Source organism: Anas acuta, chromosome 2 (genome assembly GCF_963932015.1).
Source record: "Anas acuta chromosome 2, bAnaAcu1.1, whole genome shotgun sequence".
NCBI classification, from domain to species: Eukaryota; Metazoa; Chordata; class Aves; order Anseriformes; family Anatidae; genus Anas; species Anas acuta.
This window is the reverse complement of record NC_088980.1, coordinates 87,372,410-87,396,836: the sequence shown is the minus strand read 5'-3', so window position 1 is coordinate 87,396,836 and position 24,427 is coordinate 87,372,410.

Genomic DNA, 24,427 nt, shown 5'->3' with positions numbered 1-24,427 from the left:
ACACATTTATGTATTCTTGGAGAATATAAATGGCAATATGGCTTTATGAATGCATGATTATTTTTTTTTCCACAGAATATATTCAAAAAAGAATAAAAAAGTAAAGTAAAAATATGTAAGAAACATTTGGAAAAAACAGCAAATGAAATATAAATAATTCAAAATGTAGGTATGTGTAACAGATGTCTATTTGATTAAAACATAAAGACAACTAAAAAGCAGAAGGCCTTTAAAAATGATAAACAATATGCTGAGAACTCAAGATCTATAAAATCAGAGTAAATTAAATGTCTAATTAGTAGAGTTTAAAATAATTCCATCTCCATATGAATTGTGCAGGACTGTTCAACAAATGTTATGTAGTTCTTCAAATTTATGGGCAGTAAAATGGTAAATAAAAGACCATTTGTCCATTAATGGGATACTTAGGAACTGATGCTTGAAAATGTTAATTGATGTGTAACAGTAAACTAATTATATGAATGAAGAATAATCCCTGTATTGAGTATTTTCCAAAATATATATTTTTTAAATAAATAAACACTTCAAAAGATCATTAATTATTCAATTAGGACTCCAATAGGTATTATATTACTAGAAACTAGTTGTAGTTTCTTTTCATCAATATGTGATATATCTTTTAAATGTATTGAAGATAAGCAATATCCTTCAACCTATATTGCAGATTTCAAATAAGATTTTAAAAAGTCGAACAGTGGTAGTTTCTTTTGGATGTAGCTTATTCATAAATTTGTGCGTTCCTGTGTAACTGTGTTTCTAGGAGACTAGAAATTTAGTACAAGGATGTTACCTCTGTTTATACATGAAATTCTATTACTTTGACCTCATTTCGTCTAATATAAACACATATCGTACTAGTGATCCATACATGTAATAGAATAATCTGTCTTTGCCTGTGTCTTTGTTCCTTTGTTGAACTCCTCCTAGACAGATTTATATATTTTTATAAATGAGGTATCAGCTGAAAATTTATAATCCACAGATGACAGCTACTGAGACCAAAAAAAAGCTTATTGGTTTCATTAATAGTGTGAAATGCACTGAGAATGCTTATAGATGTAGGGTGTGAGCCCTTCCTGAACACGCTGAATCTTCTCACTCTTTGCTTAAGGCTAGTAACACTGTTGGCCACAGTGATGTAGATGTAACTTCACACTGAAGGCATTTTCAGACTAGAGGTTCATAATTATGAAGTATATTAACATTTATCTCATTTAATCCCCACATTTTAAATTTCCTGTACTATTTGGTTTATATATTACATATTTTTGACAATCTAAGATTTTCTTTCTGTCTTTATATTTTAACTAAAAGAAGGGCTAAGAAAAAAAAAATAGAAGAAAAAAAAGAAGTCACTACTCAATTTTCCATCAGCATGGGGAAAAAGAGGGAATGTGCCATGAGATATTGCTTTTATGTCATTCAGACAATTATTTGTGAAAAGAACACTTTACGGTGGTGAATGCTTGACAATGACCAAAATAGAATAGATATGTCATCTGAGAATCCTTTGAGTTCAAGAGCTTTTCAGATAGGATTGACCATCCTTCATTATTACTGAGGTCAAGTACATCTAGGCAGTCAACAATGATTTGATGGAACCATGTCCTGCTTCCTGTTCGCGGTGTTCCTTCCAAACAGGTGTCCCTCTCTTATGGTGAAAATCAAATATTCATCCAGCACATTCTGCCAGGTTCCAGTAAGTGTGCCATGAGAGTAGTTGACTGCATTGGGCCAGGAAACTGGATAATTTCTGTAAACACTTGTAAACCACTAGAGAATATTAAATCTTGCTATCCCATTCTATCTGTATTCCTGACCTGTGTTTGCTGTCTTCTTCCCAGGATTTAGTCTGTACCCTTGCTGTCTGTTGTGATGCTAAATTTGGCAGTGATACTTGCAGTGAAACAGCCACAAATACAGCCTGAAATACATCACAAAGACAGGAATATTGAAAAAATTAAATCACCACAACCAAGAAAACTAGTTTCTTTAACCATGGTTGACTAGATGTCTGTCAATACTCTAGTCTTCAAAGTCTTCAAAAAAAAGAAACAAGATACAAGATGTATCTTTTAATTGCTTTATTAAATATATTTTTTTCCCCAGAGTTTCTATTAACCCTATCCATTTTCCCCATTCCCCGAATCAAGACTTTCACCTTATAAACAACAAAATAGTTCAGAAGCAATTTTTACTACAATTGACAGAAGTTATGGAATTATGCATGCTATTTCTGTTCTTCAGCTAGGTAATTCTCTCTACACAGTTTCTTTGGTTTGGCCTCGGTCATTACTGCCTTAGTAAAATTTACTGAGTTTTAGAAGATAATTCTAGCCTATTTACAATTTGATGTGTTCAGCATACAGCTATATATGTTCAGACAGCATATAGCTACAAAGGTTCAGGCAACTTTAAAGAAGATTTTGTTTCTATTGGTTAGGAAAAGGAAAAAAAAAAAATTGACAAAGAGTATCAAGCTTTTGACAAAGAGTATCAAGCATCACATACAGCTTGGGGGCTAAATTTTGACTGAAGATTTGTGTTTAACTTTTTTCCATGAATAAAAATCAGACATGGCCACAAGGACTCCATTACCATAAGCCATAGGCACAGCCATACCCTAATTAAAATAATTAGGATTTTCAGTCAATGGGAACTAAGTAAGCATTAGCACATAGAGTATTGTTAGGAAGTAACTAAGTCTCTTTATATCTCTACCTGATCTTGCCTTGCACTAGATTTCAGCTTGACCATATGAGATATCCTGGTGGATATCCTAATTCAAATGGGTAATTGGTGAAAGAAGAAAGGTATAGCATTGCATTTGATAAAGAGCAGCCTGTGAAAAACAATCTTTTTAGAAGGCATTTTGTGGTGGTTTTACCCTCCTGGGCAGTTGAAAACCATCATAGACACTCTCTCACTCCCCCTCCTCAAAGGAAAAGGGGAGAAAATATGATGGAAAGGACTCAAAGGTTGAGATAAGATTACTCACCAGATATCACAGGCAAAAAAAGCCCACCCACCATAGGGAGGTGCCTGATTTGGGCATTAAAATATACAGGAAGTCAGCATATACAGCAACTCCCTTATAAAATAAGGGAGTTGAGTAAACATGAAAATTATAGCTCAAGCCTCACAATGAAGTAGAAAATACTATCACTTTTTGAGACATGGAGGAATAACCTGAATATTTTCATTATGAGTGAAATGCATAGAGGCAAACAGAGGACAAAAATAGAGTCCAAATGGATTTTCATTTAGAAATCTATTTTGATGCTGAAACATATCTCTATCATAATACTCTACAACCACTTTATCTTAAATTTCAAAATCTAAAATTGTTCAAAAAAAAAAAAAATTGCAACTTGCAATGCATTTCAGAGGCAAATCTCAAATCTCATTAATTCGTCAAAAATAACCAAAATCATAAATTGAGGTTTTAATAAAATATCTCTGGCCCATCTTTTAAATGTACACAAACACTTTGCATCGGATGTTGGTCTCCTCATGAGCGCATGTTCTGTTACTCTGATCGTTCCAAAATTCTTTATGTTCTTTTCATTTTATACTTCCAGCTTAATTTGTTTCCTGTCTTTTTCTTCTCCTGGTAAGGTTATCTAATATTGTTTCTAGATGTTAGCATATGAATTCAAATTTAGCTGAGATTTATGGAAAACTTCAGTGATTAATTATTGTTTTTATTTGCTATAATTTATGGATAACAATTTAGCAAAATTAAAGTGCATGATATATCATAACAAGCACTAAAATGACCTGCTTTGAAGGATCAGGATGTTTCAAGAACAATCCATGGGTGAATAGTGAAAATAAATCTTAACTTACTCATTTTTTATGCGTTTTTTGAGATGCAAAAATGTTCCTGAAAGAAATTAATATGGTATGTCATGTGGAAGATAAGATAAAGGTAAAACATGACTAAAGAAATTCCATAAATAATGCAATACATGACTGATTTTACTGTATAATTGGACAATGTTCTCTTACTCTTTTCTCTTTAGTTAAGAGTTTCTGACTCAAAAATCATAGAGAAGATGCTGGAAATTAATATTTGTTTTTATGCCATTGCACCGTGGTTCATTTGCTTCAAGCTACTGATAGGAATTTGAAGGTGTACCAGTATTGCTTTGCCTGAGACTTCTCTGATTTCAACAGATTTTTTAATCTATCTGAGGATTGTATCTGTTTTGAACTTTAGTGCACCGATGCAGAAATCAATAGGTCAGGCATCACCCCATGTGACACACTTTTTGTAGATAAAATGTCTGTAGTACAGAATGTTGCCGGGAGCAAAAGAAATATTTTAGCAAACTCCTAAAATGGAGTGCCAATCTCTCTCCTTACAGTGAGGGATATGCTCCTTATTTGCTATGTCAAAGCTCTAAAAATGTTAGTATATCAGACACTTACACCAGCAAACTCAGCACAGGGTAGCATATGACGTACCCACAGGTGACTGTTTAATATCATTTCCTTCATTTTCAATCAAGACATATTCAGTTTAATTTAGGTAGCTGTTCCTTCTCTGCCACTGGGGCTTCTGTCAAACTTATACAGGGGATGCAGCAAGCTGTATTAGCACAGATATTAAAGTCGCTCATTACAAGTGACATAGTATTATGGCTTAACCTGGGCAGCAACTAAGCACCATACAGCCATTCGCTTACCCTCCCTCTCCCTCTCTGGGATGGGGGGAGAGAATTAGAAAGAAATGAAAACCTGTGGGTTGAGATAAACACATTTTTTTAGGACAGAAAAGAAAGGAAAACAATGATGATGATGATGATGATGATGATGATGATGATGATGATGATGATGATGATGATAATAATAATAATAATAATAATAATAATAATAATAATAATAATAATAATAATAACAGTACTACTACTAGTAATGTGTATTAAAAAAAGTGATGCACAATGCAATTGCTCACCAGCCTATCCCCAAGCAGCTGGTCCCCCCACCCTGGCCAGCCCCCCCAAATTAATTGTTCAACATGATGCCATATGATATGGAATACCCCTTTGGCCTCTTTGGGTTAGCTGTCCTGGTTCTGTCTCCTCCCAGTTTTGGCTGGATCCCTAGCCTCACTGGCATGGAAAATGTGAGAAGCTGAAAAGCCCTTGGCTTAGTGTAAGCACTGCTTTGCAACAATTAAAACATCAGTGTAGTATCAACATTATTCTTATCCTAAATCCCAAACACAGCACCATACCAGCTACTAGTAGGAAAATTAACTATATCCTAGCTGAAACCAGGCATGCAGTCAGAGCAAGCAAGACAGGATTTCTGTGTCACCAGGTAAACAGTGAAACAGTGTTGAACTTGATCTGAAACTGCATTTCTGTATCTGAAGATATAATAGCTCCTAAGTACTGGCATAATAACAGAAAACTAATTTAAATGCATTATATGTATTTGTGCAGGTAATTTTATCTTTAGGTATATTAAATGTTTAATGATAGCTGCCTATGTATTTCTAATACTTGCCTGTATTCTACTTTACTTAAAAAGAAAGTTACCTTCTTTACTCATTGCAAATCTCTTTGCCTCATCTAAGAAACTTTACTGTCATTGTGTACCATGGCAACACCAAGAAATCCCAGACAAGATTAGGAACCTATTAACTTTGTAATATACCAGCATTAAGTGCAGATAGTGAGAGGCAGTCATATCCTTAAACAGTCTACAATTTCAGTAAGCAAAGCAGATAAATAGATAGGAGAAGAGCAGAGAATCAAGTGGTGAAGTGGTGCCCATGGATATTGTAGCTCTGAAAGTAGTCTTTATCAAGTAAATTATCTATAGGGTAACCTAATTCAGAAAACAATCATATGTTTTAATACTTGAAACACAAATTTCAGTGAGGTTATTCACATGATTATCTTGAAGCTTGTGAAACATCTTTTGTTGGACCAGATAGAATCATTATGCCTATAATATGCATGAGCACACACAGGAGTATATATATATATATAAATATTAAGAAAGAGAAAGACAGAGAAGGATATCATCCTCATAAAATTATAGGCATTTTCATTTTTAATTACACTGTTGTATGTTTTCAATGGAAATATGAAAATTTCACAATATTTTATAAAATTTGTTTCAACAGAGATGGCCTGATTTGGGACTCTACTTTAAAAAAAAAAAAAAAGAAAGAAAAAGAAAAAAAAGAAAAGTATTCAACATGGCTAATTTTGTGGCCTAAAGTTTAGCTAAAAAAAAAAAAAAAGCTAAATAAATATTTATAAATAAAGGTAAATTTATTTATAAGATTTAAAATTTGGCTGTACTTTCAGAAGTCCCTCAGATGATTCTGAAAATTAATGCCATCATTTAAGGTACATATATGTACATATATGTATTTAGGATGTGATTCCTGATCACGTGATGAGGCTTACAAATAAATGGGGGGCCTTCATCAAGTCCTGAAATGAAAACCAAAAACATATACAGGAAAACTTAATCAAATAAAGAAAACCAAGATCACTGACTGCAGAAATACTAAGATGCAGAGACTGTAATTAGGATGAGAAGACCAGAAAAAAGCATCCTCTGCTTGGCTCAGAAGACCTCCTGTGGAACCCAGTAGCACTTTTTGTCCAAGGCTCCATTCCTCAAGTCTAGAAGGATTAATGTTTCCCATCATGGACAAACCTACTACATGACCCAGGCCTTAAACTTACCATCTTCTTCACCAAAATATATCACCATCACCTGCCTGAATCTTCTGCTATCTGAAACCAGTTTTGTAGTACCTTGGGTAATGCTAAAAGAACTCACACTATTTTAAATGTCAGAGTATTTGGACCATGATGTGAAGATAATAGAGCACACATATTAGTACAGTTCATTCTTTTAGGGAGGAAAACTGTACATATGGGTGGAAAAGTAGAGGAGCCATATTTTCCTTCCTGTTAAAGTACATGTATATAACAAAAGCCTACTTAAAAATGGCATAAGTATCTTGTAGCTTCTTTTATGTAGCTGCCATAAAGCTGGTAGTTCCCAGTAAATGGTAAATAAAAACATACCTAACAATTGTTCTTATTTAAACTGGAAATTCAGTTCGTTATTACCAGAAGTAATATATATATATATACACACATATATTTAGTTATATATACCTTATTCTAAGATATATGTACTTTTGTTGCTGCTGTGTAAACATGCTCATGAAGAAACAGAGCTTAAGGCAAAAGTCATTTTGTCCCCATGAACCTCTTGTTGAAGCCCAAGGTATATAAGGTGTGTATATATATCTATATATGTATATATATATAATGTATTCTAGACGTTCCATACATGCCTTATTGTAGGTATAGTTACACTTTTATTTTCTTCTAGAGACAAACTCCTTATCTGCCCATAACAGAAGAATTGTTTCCATATTCCATATTTTTTCCAAGGTGTGAACTTACAAATGAAAGGTGATAGATCTGGTCACTGTTAGAGTCTTGTTTTCTTCCTCCCTCCCTGCAGTTCTCTCAGAAGTGAGTCTGTTGGCAGATATTACTTTGGTCAAGTGGCAGTTCTGCCGTTGCTCCTGCGAGATATTTAATGCTCTTGTCAGTTAGAGCAATTGAATGTCCATTTCTCCTTCATGATGGAAGCGGGTTGATTGCCAAATTCATTTACTTCTTTCATGTCTCATCTGACTTTCTACTTTCTGTTGTCAGACGTGAGGGAAACACAGAGCTCAGTCCTGTTAAGACTAAACAAGTCCCCTTCTTCTCTGCACTCTTAGACAAAGGTGCCAAGTCCTACAGAAGTGTATATGTGTGCATGTGTTTGTGTGTGTTTCCTGTAAGAAATCTGAAGGTATGACTAGATCACTGATCAGAAGTGCCTCATTCTACATATGGACTTGGTTCTTCTTCCCCAGAGTTTTTTGCACCATAATACATGCACAGTGATTCCACCAGCCACAGACTGCTATCCATTTTGCTGCAGAGAAGATACATTACTGCAGTAATTCCCACAAGCTGTGCCTTGGGGCTCTTGACAGAAAGGACTTGTGCTTTAATAGCAATCCCTCTGATTCTGCTTTAGCAGCTTATTATATGCATTAAATCCCTAGGGTCTTCTAGAAGTTCTGCTTAAGATCCCTTCTTGAAATGTTTTGTTTTGTTTTGTTTTGTTTTGGTTTGGTTTTGGTTTCAAATACATTAACCAAATATAAAGAGTTGTTTTAAGTAGTTTAACAGGCCATTATAGTTGCTGAACATCCAGGTATATTGCTTTTAAAAGTAGCTCACAGAAAATTTTAATCATGAATCACTGAAGAAGTTATTGATTGAGTACTCTTCTCTGAACCATAGAGATGACTAAAGAGACAAAAATTTACTGAATATACAGTTCGATGAAACCCAGAATGATACAAATGTGGAATAATGATTATGTTGTATAAAATTCAATCAGTTCCAGTCAGCAATACCTTTGAAATACCAGAGAGAACTAGTCTCTTCCTCCCACTGGATTCCTATTTAGAGACCATGTTTTCTGATTCATAATTCTTCTATGCAGCATTTGGACAAATAAACTGGCTTATGCTCAACAGCTGAAAATGAGGAATTCTCAATTTTTGCTGATGCCGGTACAACATTCTAAATACCAATTCAGCTAATAAAGATTATACTTCAAGTTATGGGTGATAGGAGAGAAATAAAGTGGAAAAAAAAAGGTTTCTTCCAGTGCAAAAAAGCCAGATCATCAAGATATATTTCAATTTGCATAGATAACAGTATCTCCTTCTCCAGTCAACATTATGTTCTAATTATTTGAGTATCTGCAACTATTTTTTTCAGATTTTTTTTTTGTGAGAAATTGAGAATACATTAAATATCACTTCTGCAGATTTCCTTGATAAATTAAACCAAAATTTTACAGAAAGTGTGCTTTCCCCAAATACTTGATTTTTTTTTTTCAGTGTGTCTGTAAAGAAAATATCTGTAAAAACTACAAAAGTCATGCCCAATCATGCACATGGGGCTTCTGAGTCTGACCCTCCCTATAGTTTTGATGTTGCATCCCAGTCTGTGCCATATTGCACTGACCTATAGTGGATATTTACTGGTGCTCCGTGGTGCATCCATCCCCATTCACCAGAGACGTCATGTCATAATCTCAGCTGATTTCAAATACACAGATATGATTTCAAATACAATATGATTTCAAATACACAGACATATCTGACACTTTTAAATTTCTCAGAAGAAACAAAGGCCCTGGGACCTGGGGACTTGCTTCAAAAGCTTCCATGGAGGCTGTAAATCTGTACATTCTGCAAAACACCAGATTAGATTAGACGCTGGGACACCACTATTGGCATTGATTCAAATCCACATGGCTAAATTAGTTTTCTTTGGTTAAGCAGTATACCAAGAAAGCACGTAATGACAACAACAACAAATTTTCACTCCTATTGAAACTCTTGGAGTAAACAAACAAACAAACAAATAAATAAATAAATTGTGAAACCAGAAAGGAAAAAAAAATCATAATTTGCAGCCTAGTGCTGGATGGCTGAACCTTAGAGAGGAGAGAAGGGTAAAACATCAACAATTTCCCTGTCTATTTTGAGTTATTGTCTGTTACTTGCTGAGGGACAGTCTTGAGTAATTCAGATAGTATGAGACATTAAAGTTTCTGTAATATGTAAACAGTTCATAAAGAAAGTGAAGGAGGATAATACTGAAAGACTTAAAATGAGAGATCAGTGGGAACAGTCAAAGGACTTGACCTTCTTTAGCGTAATGAAATAAATACCACAAATTCAAAATGGTAGCCACAATTTATGAAAGAAAAGATGAGAGTGAAAGATTTATAATGGAGTAGGACAGGTAAATTAAAAGTTCAATTGAATAGAAGCATGGTAGGAGTGTAGGAGAACTAAGAATATTTAGTATGATGGTATCCCGAAGGCCAGCAAAACAAAACTGAGCTTAGGAAAATGAAGCATGAAGACCGTCAAGGAGAACTGCAAGATCTGTCTCTCTGGAGGCTTTTAAACCAGATTAAAAAACAAACAAACAAACAAAAAAAAAAAAAAAAAACAACAAAAAAACAACCTCTGAATATAACTATCCTTCCCCTAGGACATGGAGGAGTGGACTAGGTGACTTCCTGAAGTCCACCTGAAACTGTATATCTACAATACTGTGGATAAGTGAAAAAGGACATGCAGTGATGGCCTCACAGCCCTCTTGTCACTCAGCTTCCTCCTAGCCATGGGCCCCAGGACCCATGGCTGCCCCATAGCAGGGTTACCTGGTCATGTGCCCAGGGATCAGTAGTTGATGTTTTTGCTTGCTTTTTTGTAGTCTGCTTCCTTTGTGTGTTTTCTAACTCATAAGACCATCAATGCCACAAAAACCATAAAAACATCAACAGGATTTCAGAAAATAATAAGTGATTTATGGTGATAATTAATCTAGTGGATGGATTAAGCTACAAATATTCCAAGATTGCCCTCAATGAATAATGGCAACAAGTAACAATCCTTTCTTTCTTCAGAATATATATTGACTGTTTAAGAAGCTAAGTAGAAACCTATCCACAGAACATTTGATCTTTGCACATCATGTGTTGAAGTCTAATGTAGTAAGGCTTTTTTGTTTGTTTTATCTTCTAATGGCATAATCCTTAGATGACCTTTGTAAGAGAAAACAAAAAGATCAATGGAAATCTTTTGTTTCAGCAGCTCCATTATATTATCACTATGATCCATGGACATATGATAAAATGCAGCCTCCAGAGTGCATCTGGGAGCCTTCTAATGAAGGCATTTGTAGTGTCCAGGATTTGCCAGGACTTGTTTTAGCCCTACAGAGTGTATCAGAACCAAAAACAAACAAACAAACAAACAAACAAAAAAAACAAACAAAAAAAAAAGAGCTTTAAATGCAATAGCAAAGTGATGTAGTAGGCTGCAACTTTATCTCATGCCTCTGAGGTTGATGCCTCTGCAACAGCTCCTAATATTTTAAATAATTTCAAATATGTTATCTCTGTAAATAAATAAATAAATAAATAAATAAAATGTATATTTATATATTTTGCCTGTGGTATTCTCTAAAGAGTAAACATAAATTAATACTCCCAGAGCACCTATGAAACCTTTTCAAACTTAACAGTCATCACTTGCGGAAGTTTTAAGGGTGGTAACGTCTCCCTAAGTTAGTATTAAAAATACAGTACCTGAAAACTTCAAACCATATGTTAAATGAAATCTGAAATCTGACTTGGGAAAACACACTAAAGATCTGAAGTCAATTTAAAACAATTCAACAATAGAACCTACATTTAATAAAACAGGAGTTTCATGAATAACAGCTGTATTACGTGATTCAGAAGGAATCCCAGACTAGAAGATGGTATGTGAGGAAAAGCAATATTTCATATATGCCTCATTTTGAATATTCTTTTGCTTATCACCTGACAGTGCTTCTGGTGAGCAAGGACTGAGCCCCATAAATTTTTAATTCCACATCACTATAGCAAATGTTATGTCTTGTATATCTAATGGTGGAGTTAGGTTAAGAAGATGAATCCTTCAAAAATTTTAGGACAATTCCTTTAAAAAATGATGGTAAAGATGTAGGAAATAAGCTTCTCTAAAAACCTAATTACCTGTGTCATACGACACATAGTACTGCAGCTGTTAAAAATTCCACTGTAAATTTTTCAGCCTGTGCTTATCTCATTGAGCTGAAAAATTCACAGTGGAATTTTTAACAGCCGCAGTACTATGTTCAGTTACCACTGCTGAAGTCTTACACAAATCTTATTGAATCATAAAAATATTGGAAAATATTTACATTTTTAGTTAATGGACAAAAAGAGAGAGTAGTGAAATGGAAATGATGCTATGACACATGCTATCAGGATTCTGGATGGCACCATTCCAGAGTATAATGACAAAGCACCTAGATTTAGAAATATAGATATGACTGTTGAAGAAAGTTTAATACTATTACCACTCAATAGCGGAGTATGTCGTGGTGTTTCTTATTGAAAATTGACTTCAAGATATGTGGAAATAAATACATATCTCTTGGAACACAGAAGGAAAGAGAAAGAGAAACAAAAAAATCAAAATGCAAAGGCAAAATATCCAGCCCATACACATACTTGTATGTGTACTGATAAGCCCTACAGACCCATTTGAATTAATTAATTAATTTTGGGGAAAGAAAGACCTTTGTAATGAAATACAGAATTTGAGAAGTTCCTGAATAGGGGAAGTAAAAGATTATTTTATTTTATTTTATTTTATTTTATTTTATTTTATTTTATTTTATTTTATTTTATTTTATTTTATTTTATTTTATTTTATTTTATTTTATTTTTATTTATTTTTTTCTTTTAACAGGGAGTTCAGAAGGCCAGGAAGCTTTTGCTGTTTTCCATATCTTTGATGGGGAGCCTAGAAAGCTTGAAAATTAGGACAATGAGTGATTTACTGCCTCAGAGCTCTGATCTTAGACCCAATTCTAAGTGTAAGTATATGCATATGAGCACTCTTAAACCTAAAGTACTAGGGAACATTCTGTAGCATTGAGTCCAAAGGGACATATGCGGGTTGCGTTCAGACTACTTAAGTCTCCAGATTTCCCTTGGGACATATGTTGTGTTCCCCAAGATAATATATTTTTTTAATTTTATTATTATTATTATTACATTTCTTACTGTATTAAATAATGTTTTATGTGCTGCAGCCCAGCAGAGTAGAATAGTGGCTTTTTTTTTTTTCTTTTTTTTTTTCTTTTTTTTTTTTTTTTTTTCCCAGGGGACGGGGGGGAGGGTGCAGGAGGCAGGGGTGTTATTTATTTAATTATTTATTTATTTGGTTGGTTGTTCTGTTTTTTTAACAGTATGAATCTGAATGTATGCATTACATGCCTTGGGGCATTCAAAAGAGCACACTTGAATCTGCAAAATATAATAAGCTTTTGATGGATTACCACACAAATTGGAGGACAATAAAAATGTTATAATCATGTCCATACTACCCATTCCAGCAGGACTCATTGAGGATGGCTTAGTTAGGAGACAATCACCAGATACAAACCTTCCAGTCTAACTAATTGGTGGGCTTTCAAACAGGCACAACTTAGAGAAGTAAGGATTTTGCAACTGGAAACACAGATTGTGAAATGGGAATGGCCCTGGACTGGGAGGGATGTGGGAAAGTGAAAAGCTCTGCAAATCCATGGGCGGTGTGCAGGGAAAAGGGGGAGCTATAAGAAGGACATAATGCTATTAGAGAGTCCAAAGGAGGGCTACAAAGAAGGTGAAGGGTCTAGAGGGCAAGGCATATGAGGAGTGACTGAAGTCCCTTGATTTGTTCAGACTAGAAGAAAGACTCCCCAGGGAGTGGTCACAGCACCAAGCCTGCTGGAGTTCAAGAAGTCTTTGGACAATGCTTTTAGACGTATGGTTTGATATTTGAGTGATCCTGCATGGAGCCAGGAGCTGGACTCAATGATCCTTGTGGGCTCCTTCTAACTCAGGATATTCTCTGATTCTGTGATTCTACTCCCAGCCATGGGTCAGGCGTGGTGTGTGCTCCCAAACGAGCCAGAGAGGAGGAAGGGAATTGGCTGCCTATACCATAGGGCAGCCTGTATGACTGGTGATGTCAGTGTCCAGTCTTTTTGTCCATGTGTCTCTGGGATACATGTTCAGCTTTTCTACTGGCTGACCCTGCAATGAGGAAAACGGCAGCCACATCCCGCAGTCTGGGCAGAGATCTCAGGTTCCCTGGCACTGGGTTGGGCCCCAGCAGCCAGAGAGAAGTCTTGGGAGGGAGTGACTGGAGGAGGTGGCCACGCTCTTCACCTGATTTCACATTTACATTCAAATACAAAAAAAAATCTACTTTTTCAGAAAAGCAGGTTATCCAGACCTTTTCTTAAAAAATTGTTTGCAGATGATACTCACTTTAATTTTTTTCTAAAGGAGGAATAATATAAATAATAATAATAACAACAACAATAATTATTATTATATTTGGTTTTAATAGACTTTCATCAAGGTAATGTATCTGATTTTTACTTTCATTACCCTAGTAGAGAGGTCAACTTGAGACTGGACTCATTACTGAAGGTCAATTTATTGTACATATCATAAACGAATAGATGTTATTACAAAAAAAAAAAAAAAAAAAAAAGGCCACAGATTCACAGATTCTATTACATATACTCTAATATACTCTAAATATTCGATTGAGATAAATTGACTATGGAACATGGTGAAAAATTAAATCATCTTTATATGTTCACTCAGTATACTTATTTTTTCGTCATTCACTGACCCAAATCTTAGGTTATTTTACAGCCAAAATGTCTTAAACAGCATAACACAAATATGCAACAGTGAAACAATTTCACATCTTCGGTAGAACTTTAATACATTTTTATCAGAATAATATTATCACAGGAATCAATTTACAAGTGGGGGAAGTTGAGGATTTTTTGCTTGTTTGTTTTTTTCTGTGTGTGTGTTGTTTTTTTTTTTTTTTGTTCATTTGCTTTTGTAAGGAAAAAATTCATCCATATATCTTTCTTAAACAGCTTCCTATTTTTTTCCAAGGTTAAGAAAGAGTGAGGATAGCACACTGGCCCATCTGTGTTTAGTATAACTTATTGAAGTTACTAAAAAGCCTCATGCAGTTTCCCGACATTCTGCAATCTTTATCAACTACATTTACATTTCCCATCAGAGATGCACCCAATTGTGTGGAATTGGCAATCATTTTTAACAAATCTTTAAAAGTGAGATAGTGATGTTCCATTTATAAAATGAACGTTTAGAGGCTGGCCCTGGATTATGCTTTGCATAATCAGCCTAATGGATTAAGAAGCTCATTTACAATATAAAGAACCTAAAATGTCTCTGATAAAACCTTGATTACAGTTATAGTCTGCAAAAGAGATGACAGCTGGTTTTGACTGAGACTAAACCTGTGATTTGGGCCCAGTGGGAAGATACTGTTAGTTCTAAGACAAATTATAATAAAATTTGAGGTTGCTTTCAGGTTCTTTCATGCATTAGCTCACAGCCTAAAGCATCTTCCAGGAAGAAAGAAAAAAAAAAGAAAGAGAGAGAGAGAGAGAGAGAGAGAAAGAAAGAAAGAAGGAAAGAAGGAAAGAAGGAAAGAAAGAAGGAAAGAAAGAAGGAAAGAAAGAAGGAAAGAAAGAAAGAAAGAAAGAAAGAAAGAAAGAAAGAAAGAAAGAAAGAAAGAAAGAAAGAAAGAAAGAAAGAGTGAGTTTGCTTCATTTATCACTTATCCTTCCAAAGCATTGATTTTTCTACTGATTCTCATTTGTTTGTGTAGGAAAGTGAAAGTGCAGTGTAAACAAAATATTCACTTACGTGAAATAAACTCTGAAACATCCAAATAATATGCAGGGGAACTTGAGAATCTCTAATTGCTACTAATTATCCAAACAAAGATACTTTGATAGAAAAGGAAATATAAAGCACTTCATTTTCTTTATACAGTGTTTGTACAGAACACAGAATTTTATTAAAAAATAAAGCATAGCTTTCTGCTGGCATAATTCTGCTAACTTCAAATATTACCTTGAGCTTTGGGCTTCTATTAACACTAAGTCTCAAAGAAAGAGCAATTGCTTTAAAACATATGGTATTCATTTTGTTTGTCATTTTTAAAAACAAATTGCTGTAAATTGGCATACATATCCACAGTTCTGGGTCTGCATTTTCTCCAGAGGTTCCCAATATCAAGCTCCAATGAACACTCAGCTCAGCTTAAGGGTAAACTTTGGAATAAAATTCTCCTCTAGAAAATTCTGCTACTCATATATAAATGTTAATTTGTATTTTAAAGTGGCACTACCAACTTTTAATCTTCTTTCTTTACCCAGCTCAGAACAATGGAACTCTGGCAGAACAGAAAAAAAGGCTGTCATATTTCCATTTGGTTTGTTGTGAAATAAACAAGTGTAATTTTCCTTTGGGGGGAAAAAAATAAAAAATTCCAGCTACTCAAATTTTTTCTTTCAATATAACTGAAAGCTTTCTTTCTTAATTTATTAATTAACCTAGAATTAATTATCAGGATTTTAAAAAAAATAATAATAAAAAAGGTCAACCTCAGCTCCCAAGATGTTTTATTATTAAAAGTTTAAAACCAGGCATTTAAATTTAACATTATGGTTTAGGTGATTTTTCTTTTAGCCAGCACTCTCTTCCCAGAAGATTCCAATTAAATAAAATTCAAGGGCTTTTTCTTTGTTATTTTTTGTTGTTGTTTGAAAAACAAAACAAAACAAAAACACAAAAAAACACTCCGATTAAAAGCAAACAAACAAACAAACAAAAAAACTAATTTAAATTCTCCAGTGGTAGAGGTTTTATTTGTTGTCTAACCCTCAGACCAGGTTATTATCCAGACACCAGTCTTTGAGATCATAGGGCTTCTTCAGGCTAGACAGTCAAAATTCTAGACCAAGAGGTGGGGTGTGCACATTATTTAGCTGAGTCCAGTCTTTCCTGCCCCTGTTGTTGCCTGAAAGATTCCCAAACTCATGATCGTATGAAACCTTTACAGTTTGGAAGAGAAATGTTTTATTGAAAATATTGAGAAAGCAGATGGACAGGACAAGATTCAGAGAGTGGGCCCCACCTTCTCTGTAAGGGAGAATTCCTCACAAGGCACGTAGCTGTGTCCCACAGCTGTCACTCTGAAACTCTGGTAAGGGCCCTACAAAGTGCTAGGGCTGCAAGAATGTCTGTAGTCATTTGGGGAACACAAGTACTTCACAAGTTAGAAATCTTTGGATCCTTTGAAATAAGTGCTGATGCTGATTTCTGCTGCTTAGACATTCCTTTTCTCTCCTCTAGACAGAGAAGCCATAGTGAGAATGGCTGTCAAGCTCCAGTAGATAAAAAAGGATGTTGTCCAGTTCTGCCTGTCAGTCTTGCTATTCAGCATGGCAGTTGGCAAAAGGCAAGAGTTAGTCTCTCTCTGGTGCATCTGTCAAAGCAGTGGAAGAGCAGCTGCATACAAAAAGGGATGTCTGATCAAAGTTTACATTTTTAATGACCTCTGAAGAAAAATGGGAGGTAGTTGGAAGGATGATGTTCTTGCTTCTGGCCATAACAACTGTGTTGATCTGAATGCAAAATTTCAGTTGAAAAATCATAGGTCAGAGAACACACATACCACTGATAGTAAAAAACACTTTTGAGCACAGCTGGCCTTGAAGCCACCATTTATTAACTAGATGTCAACTGGAGGCCTCCATCCCAAAGTCTTCACACCACTGCACTGTTATTCCTAGCTAGCCTTCACACCACACATGTCCACATGTGCCATATGAAGCTGTCCCATGTTAGAAAGAAAGAAAGAAAGAAAGAAAGAAAGAAAGAAAGAAAGAAAGAAAGAAAGAAAGAAAGAAAGAAAGAAAGAAAGAAAGAAAGAAAGAAAGAAAGAAAGAAAGAAAGAAAGAAAGAGGTTTTGAATCTAACATTCTTACCTTCCATATAGAAAGAGCATCTGAAAATGTCACTTGATGAAAATGGGAGCCAAGCAAATGGCTGGAGCAAATGTGTGCTTCTGCATCAGGCTTCATACACCACCATACCTTCACCCCATGCTGTGCACAGTTAAAGGAAACATGATTGTGCCAATAAGGTTGCTCTGCATGACAAAGATGGGACAGTCCCTGAGATATTTCTTGGGTATGGAGGAAATGATAGCTAGAATAGTTTTGTTTTTCAGCATAAATTTGGAATATTTTTTTGCTTCTTTTTTTTGTCTTTTTTTTTTTTTTTTTAATTCAGACTTTACCTCCAACTTTACACCTTGTTTAATTTTCAAGAAACAGGCATCTAATTGCTCCTTTGTAGGAGTATTTGCAATACAGCCTTCCCTGGATTTAAAGGTTTATGTAAGTCATCTTTTTGTAATATCTCCATTCCCAGCAATTTTCTGTGGCCACTTAAACCATGATAACCCTCAAGTGTAACAGTACCTGGTATAGCTCTATTACAGGTCGCTTTGTTATGTTGTTTCTGTAAATTTCCCATGTATTGAAAAGACAACAAAAGAACAAACCAACAACAGCAACAACAACAAAACTGCACTGCACAGTGAAATTTCCGATCTAGTCTGACTGTAAAACAACGATTTATTTTCTATTTAAAATAAAATATTTCCCATTAAGACATTTGCTCTTTACTCAGGGATTACTTTTTCTGAGCCTTTAGTGGTGAATGAATTCAAGTGAATTAAAGCAGGTTCCTTTAGGAAATTTAGCATGTGTGTCAGCCAGTTCTTCACCTCAAATGATTTGAAGAGCAAATTATGCAGGCAATTACATCTTTCCATTACATTAATTGAAATATTTAAAATGGGCTATATTTTAAATGGTTGTTAAGAACATGCTTTAATCTCAATTGTTGCACGTAATGGTTATAATTACATGTGGTTTATAGGCTGTAGATTTATTTTTTTTGGTTGGTTGTTGTTGGCTTATTTGTTTGTTTGTTAGTCTGGTTTTGGTTGGGTTCTTTAAAAAAAAATAATATATATATATATAAATAATTATATATTATATATATATAATTATATATATTATATATATTTTATAATATATATCTATATTTATAAATATAGATATATTTTTTTTTGGTCAACAAATCAGGGTCAACTCTTCAGGAAGATATTTTGACACTGGAGTTACAATCACCATTCAGCCTTGCCTACGTACATTTAATGGCTTACAGTTGTTTCTTGGATTCTGATGATCCGGTTTGATGGAAGGAAGACTTTTCACAAGAGTTCATGAAGATTATATATAAAGTTCAGCAATACATTTTGTTGTTGCATTCAAATATGAGCAGCAAATCTTCCCAAAAGCTAATGCTACAACCTGATTGTATTGTCAAGGATTGGATAGTACAGCTTCATTAAAATGTGTGACAAAACACGGCTCTCAAACAGCAGCAAATGTACTAGATGTTTTCTGTTAACATTTCTTTAAGTGCAAAAATGTATTTTCTGCAAAATTTAAAATGAGTAAATGCAGGAACACATGGGGAGCATGTCACCTGCTTCAGAAAGAATAGGGAAGAAATGCAGTAGATTCTTACTGTCTTCCTGAACAGAAAGGAAAAAGAACAATTTATTTCATATGTTGAAACAACAACAGAAAAGATGGTACTGAATCAAATGTAAAAGTGTTGCTCTAACCTGGCCCTTAATTTTGCCTCTTATATAAGGAATGTTTTGCTTCTGTTTCTTATTTTTGGTTTTATTAAAAATGAACAAAAAAACTTCTTAATGAAACAACATAATATACACCAGCTTTAGGACAAAATATTTAGGTGCCATCAGGTGGCATCTCTTTGTTTGCAATCTTTATTCCAAATGTTATTCTTCCTAAACACAGTTAAGGACACTTTTTGAAATCTGAGAGATACGTAAGCCTTCAGTTATTATGGGAAACCAGTGAACCTCCTTGCCCCAAGTTTCAAAGGATAAATACATGTGAAATCATACAGTCATTTCTCTCCCATTTTCCCTCTTCAATTTAGAGTATTAATCAGGGAATTCAAAAAGAACTAGTGTGCTCAATATTTTCTAATCTAAAGAGTAGCCATTTTCTTTATCAATTTTTTTCAGTTTCCAGAAAATTTCAGAGCATATGTTGTTCTGTCTCATAGCTGACCTGGTACAGATTGGACAATCACAAGAAGTTGATTCTTGCTGAAAACATTCAGTATCGCAGCTAGTCCCAGTGTGCAATATTCACTCATTCCCTTTGTAAGTTGTATAATAAGCAAGTTTTACTCCAGTGAAGTTTGCTCTGACATAGTCTATATGAACAGCTAGAGACTAAAGGGTGTAGAATTTCTGTTCATACCGAATTCATATTGTTTTTAGAACAATATATTTTTTTCCTTTCTTCTATGTGTGACCATCCTGATAAAACTACAGTAGAGATGTTCTACCAAATGTCTGCAGTCACTCAGTTAAGGGTTTTTGCTCTGTGTTTCCCCTAAGGCTTCCAGTAGGCAGAGGGATAGAAATAACACTTTTCTCAATGGAAAGTGCAGCAACATTTTTTTTTTTTTTTGAGAAAGTTATTTATTTTTTTCCTTTTTGTTGTTGTTGTTTGTTTTCAGCAGAGTAGCTAGCATCTTCAGTCAAATTCAAACAGGCAAGACTACCCATCTCCATCCTTATGGGATCTGTTAGAGCCAGCTTCTTCCCAGCAATCACAGAGAGAATTGTTACTGGTACATCTCTCAACCAAACCTCCCAATGCCCAAAGACCCTTTATCTCCAGTTGACTTTGGAATAGTTGTTGAACTTCTTTATAATGACATTAGAAATAATTTTCCAACAGCCAAAAGCCAGTCCAAAGTTACCATCACTGTATTCCTGCAATTATTGCTTCTCACAGTCTCAGCAGAGACTTTTTCATTGTCTGCATGATCTAACAGCCTTGCTGAGCTCCTTCCTGTGGCATCAGCCTCCACAGAAGGACTCACACACACAGGCATGCACATGGATGAGTGAATACGCACTCATGTTTCATTCCCTCACTTTTTGATTGAAAACTTTTTTTCTAATAGATAGTGTGAAGAAATCAATTCCACAGTATTATCAAATTTGAACAGCTGTACAGCAATTTCTGACAACTTTCCATCTTCTCTCTGTCATGTTAATTGTACTGTCATTCATTTCATGGCTTCTATTGCATGTTGTGACTTATATTTTCTTCTTTCAGTTTGTGACCCTTGGTTTTCTATTATGTATGGCTCAAAAGTAATTTTCCATATCATTCCATAGTGAGAATTTGCTAAAGAGAAGTTTGAGCTAAGGGTGCTGTACCAATTGTACCAATTTTATTTCTATTTTTTTTCCCCCAGTGGTGAGTTAATTGTTTAGGTGTTCTAAGTTTAATGTTCTAAATGTTGTACATCTCTGAAGTCACAACTGTCATTTTTTTCAGCATTACACAGTACATGAGTTGACATCTGAAGATGTCCACATTGGTAGTGTGGACAATTAAACTATATGTACTGTGGATTATAATTTTGCATAACAACAGTTTCTCCAAATATTTAAAGGTTAAAGTTCCCTCCCTCTCTTCTTTCCTTCCTTCCTTCCTTCCTTCCTTCCTTCCTTCCTTCCTTCCTTCCTTCCTTCCTTCCTTCCTTCCTTCCTTCCTTCCTTCCTTCCTTCCTTCCTTCCTTCCTTCCTTCCTTCCTTCCTTCCTTCCTCCCTCCCTCCCTCCCTCCCTCCCTCCCTCCCTCCCTCCCTTCCTCCCTCCCTCCCTCCCTCCCTCCCTCCCTCCCTTCCTCCCTTCCTCTTTGCCTTCATTCTTCATATTTCAGAAAAGTGTGATCTGAGTAGCTCTCTGTTTAGAATTATCAGGCATGCCTAACTGACCAAACTTCTTTGTTATTCACATGTGGGCACATACTCATGTTTGCAGTCTATGCCCATCATAATGAATTTTCTTCATAAATTATTGACTGAGTTAGCTGAGAACTGAGATTTCAGTTCATGAGAACTGAAATGACTGCAGCACATCAGTAGGTGGCTTGAACTTCACACTGTATCTGCTCAGAACACAGCCCACGTTAACATCTGCTGTACTCTTAGATCGAGGAAAAGCAGCAAAAATTGAAACACTGGTGAGCAATATAAACAAGGTAATTGACATAACTGTCATGTAGGCCCTGCTACATGACAGTTATGTATTGTTCCTGCTACAATGCTTTGAAACTACAGTACTTGACCCCTTCTTTATTTCTGGCAAATGAAGTAGAAGTTTTGAAAGGATTAACAGGAGATACTGATGTTTGTTCTTTATTGTCTGTTTTCCTTGCAGTTTATTGGAAGAAGAACCTGTGAATATCCTCCCCAGGTCAGTTAAAAACAACCAGCTTGAAGATGCTGACGGTCAATAATGGATATTCAGGAAAGAACATAATGTCAGGGGAACATCGAACAATGAAAATTTCAGGACTTCCCTGTCCTTTTTTTTTTACATGTGCAATCACTAACAGGGATGGCCTTGTTAAGGATGTGAAGGTTGGGGGCAGCTTGGGATGCAGTGACCATGAGATGGTGGAGTTCCAGATGGAACTAGGCAAAGGAAGTAAGGCTAAAAGCAGGATTGCTACCCCGAACTTCTGAAGAGCCAACTTCGACCTCTTCTGGGACCTGCTTGGGAGTATGTCATGGGATAAGTTGCTAGAAGGCAAGGGTGCTTTTGAGAGCTGGGCTACATTTAAGCAGCACTTCTTCCATGCTCAGGGTCGGTGCATCCTGAAGAATAGAAAGTCAGGGAAGGGGGGCAGGAAACCCACGTAGATGAGCAAGGAGCTCATCAATAAGATCAAAAGGAAGAGGAAGGTCTATGAAATGTGGAAAAAGGGTCTGTCCTCTTGGGAGGAGTATAGATGTGTTGTCAGGGCCTGCAGGGACGCGATGAAGAAGTCTAAAGCCCACCTAGAGATGAGGCTTGCAAAAGAGATAACGGATAAGAAAGTTTTTTTCAAGTAAGTAAACAGCAAGAGGAAGATTAGGGATAATGTGGGTCCCTTGCTGGATGAGAGGGATGTTCTGCTCACAGGAGACACTGAGAAGGCAGAGATACGGAATGCTTTCTCTGCTTCAGTCTTTGCTTCAAGGACTCTCCCCTGGGACTCCTTGCCCCTGACAATAGGGCAGAGGGTCTGGGAAATGGAGGGCTCCCTCCTGGTGGATGTGAGAGTGGTTCAGGAGCATGTGAGTGGGCTTGACGCACACAAATCCGTGGGTCCCGATGGGATGCATCCACGTGTGCTAAGGGAGCTGACAGATGTGATTGCCGAACCGCTCTCTATCATCTTTGAAAGGTCCTGGAGAATGGGTGAGGTGCCCGAAGACTGGAGGATAGCCAAAGTCACTCCGGTCTTCAAGAAGGGCAGGAAGGAGGATCCGGGAAACTACAGGCCGGTCAGTCTCACCTCTGTCCCTGGAAAGGTATTGGAGCAGCTTGTTCTGGATGCCATCTCCAAGCAATTGGAAGAGAAGAAGGTTATGAGGAGTAGTCAGCATAAATTCACCAAGGGGAAGTCGTGCTCGACCAACCTTGTTGCCTTCTATGATGGCATCACCAGCTGGGTAGATGGGGGGAGAGCGGTGCATGTCATCTACCTTGACTTTAGCAAGGCTTTCGATACTGTCTCCCATGACATCCTACTAGCAAAGCTGAGAAAGTGTGGGATAGATGAGTGGACGGCAAGGTGGGCTGAGAACTGGCTGACTGGCTGAACTTAGAGGGTAGTGACTGGAGGAGCAGTCTGTCTGGGGGCCTGTGACTAGCGGTGTTCCCCAGGGGTCGGTGTTGGGTCCGGTCTTATTCAACATCTTCATTGACGACCTTGATGAGGGAATAGTGTCTGCCCTCAGCAAGTGTGCCAATGGCACAAAGCTGGGAGGAGTGGCTGACACGCCAGAAGGCTGTGCTGCCATTCTGTGAGACCTGGACTGGCTGGAGAGGTGGGCAGGAAGAAACCAAATGAGGTTTAATAAGAGCAAGTGTAGAGTCCTGCACCTGGGAAGGAACAACCCGAAGTATCAGTACAGGCTGGGGGTTGACCTGCTGGAGAGGAGCTCTGATGAAAAGGACCTGGGGGTCCTGGTGGACAACAGGTTGACCATGAGCCAGCAGTGTGCCCTTGTGACCAAGAGGGCCAATGGGATCCTGGCATGCATTAAAAGGAGTGTGGCCAGCAGGTCAAGGGAGATGATCCTCCCCCTCTACTCTGCCCTGGTCAGGCCTCACCTGGAGTACTGTGTCCAGTTCTGGGCTCCCTGGTACAAGAAAGTCAGGGATCTCCTGGAAAGAGTCCAGCGGAGGGCCACAATGACGATACGGGGCCTGGAGCATCTTCCCTATGAAGAAAGGCTGAGAGACCTGGGTCTGTTCAGCCTGGAGAAGAGCAGACTGAGAGGGGATCTCCTCAGTGTATGTAAATGTCTGAGGGGTGGGCGACAGAAGGATGTATCCAACCTCTTCTCGGTGGTTTGTGGGGACAGGACAAGGGGCAATGGCTGCAAGTTAGAGCACAGGAAGTTCCGCACTGACATGCGAAAGAACTTCTTCACAGTGAGGGTGACGGAGCATTGGAACAGGCTGCCTAGGGAGGTTGTGGAGTCTCCTTCTCTGGAGATATTCAAGGCCCGTCTAGACGCCTACCTGGGCATCCTGCTCTGAGGAATCTGCTTTGGCAGGGGGGGTTGGACCTTATGATCTTTTGAGGTCCCTTCCAACCCCCGCAGTTCCGTGATTCTGTGATTTTGTGATTCTCTACAAAACTCTATCAAAATAAAATTCTT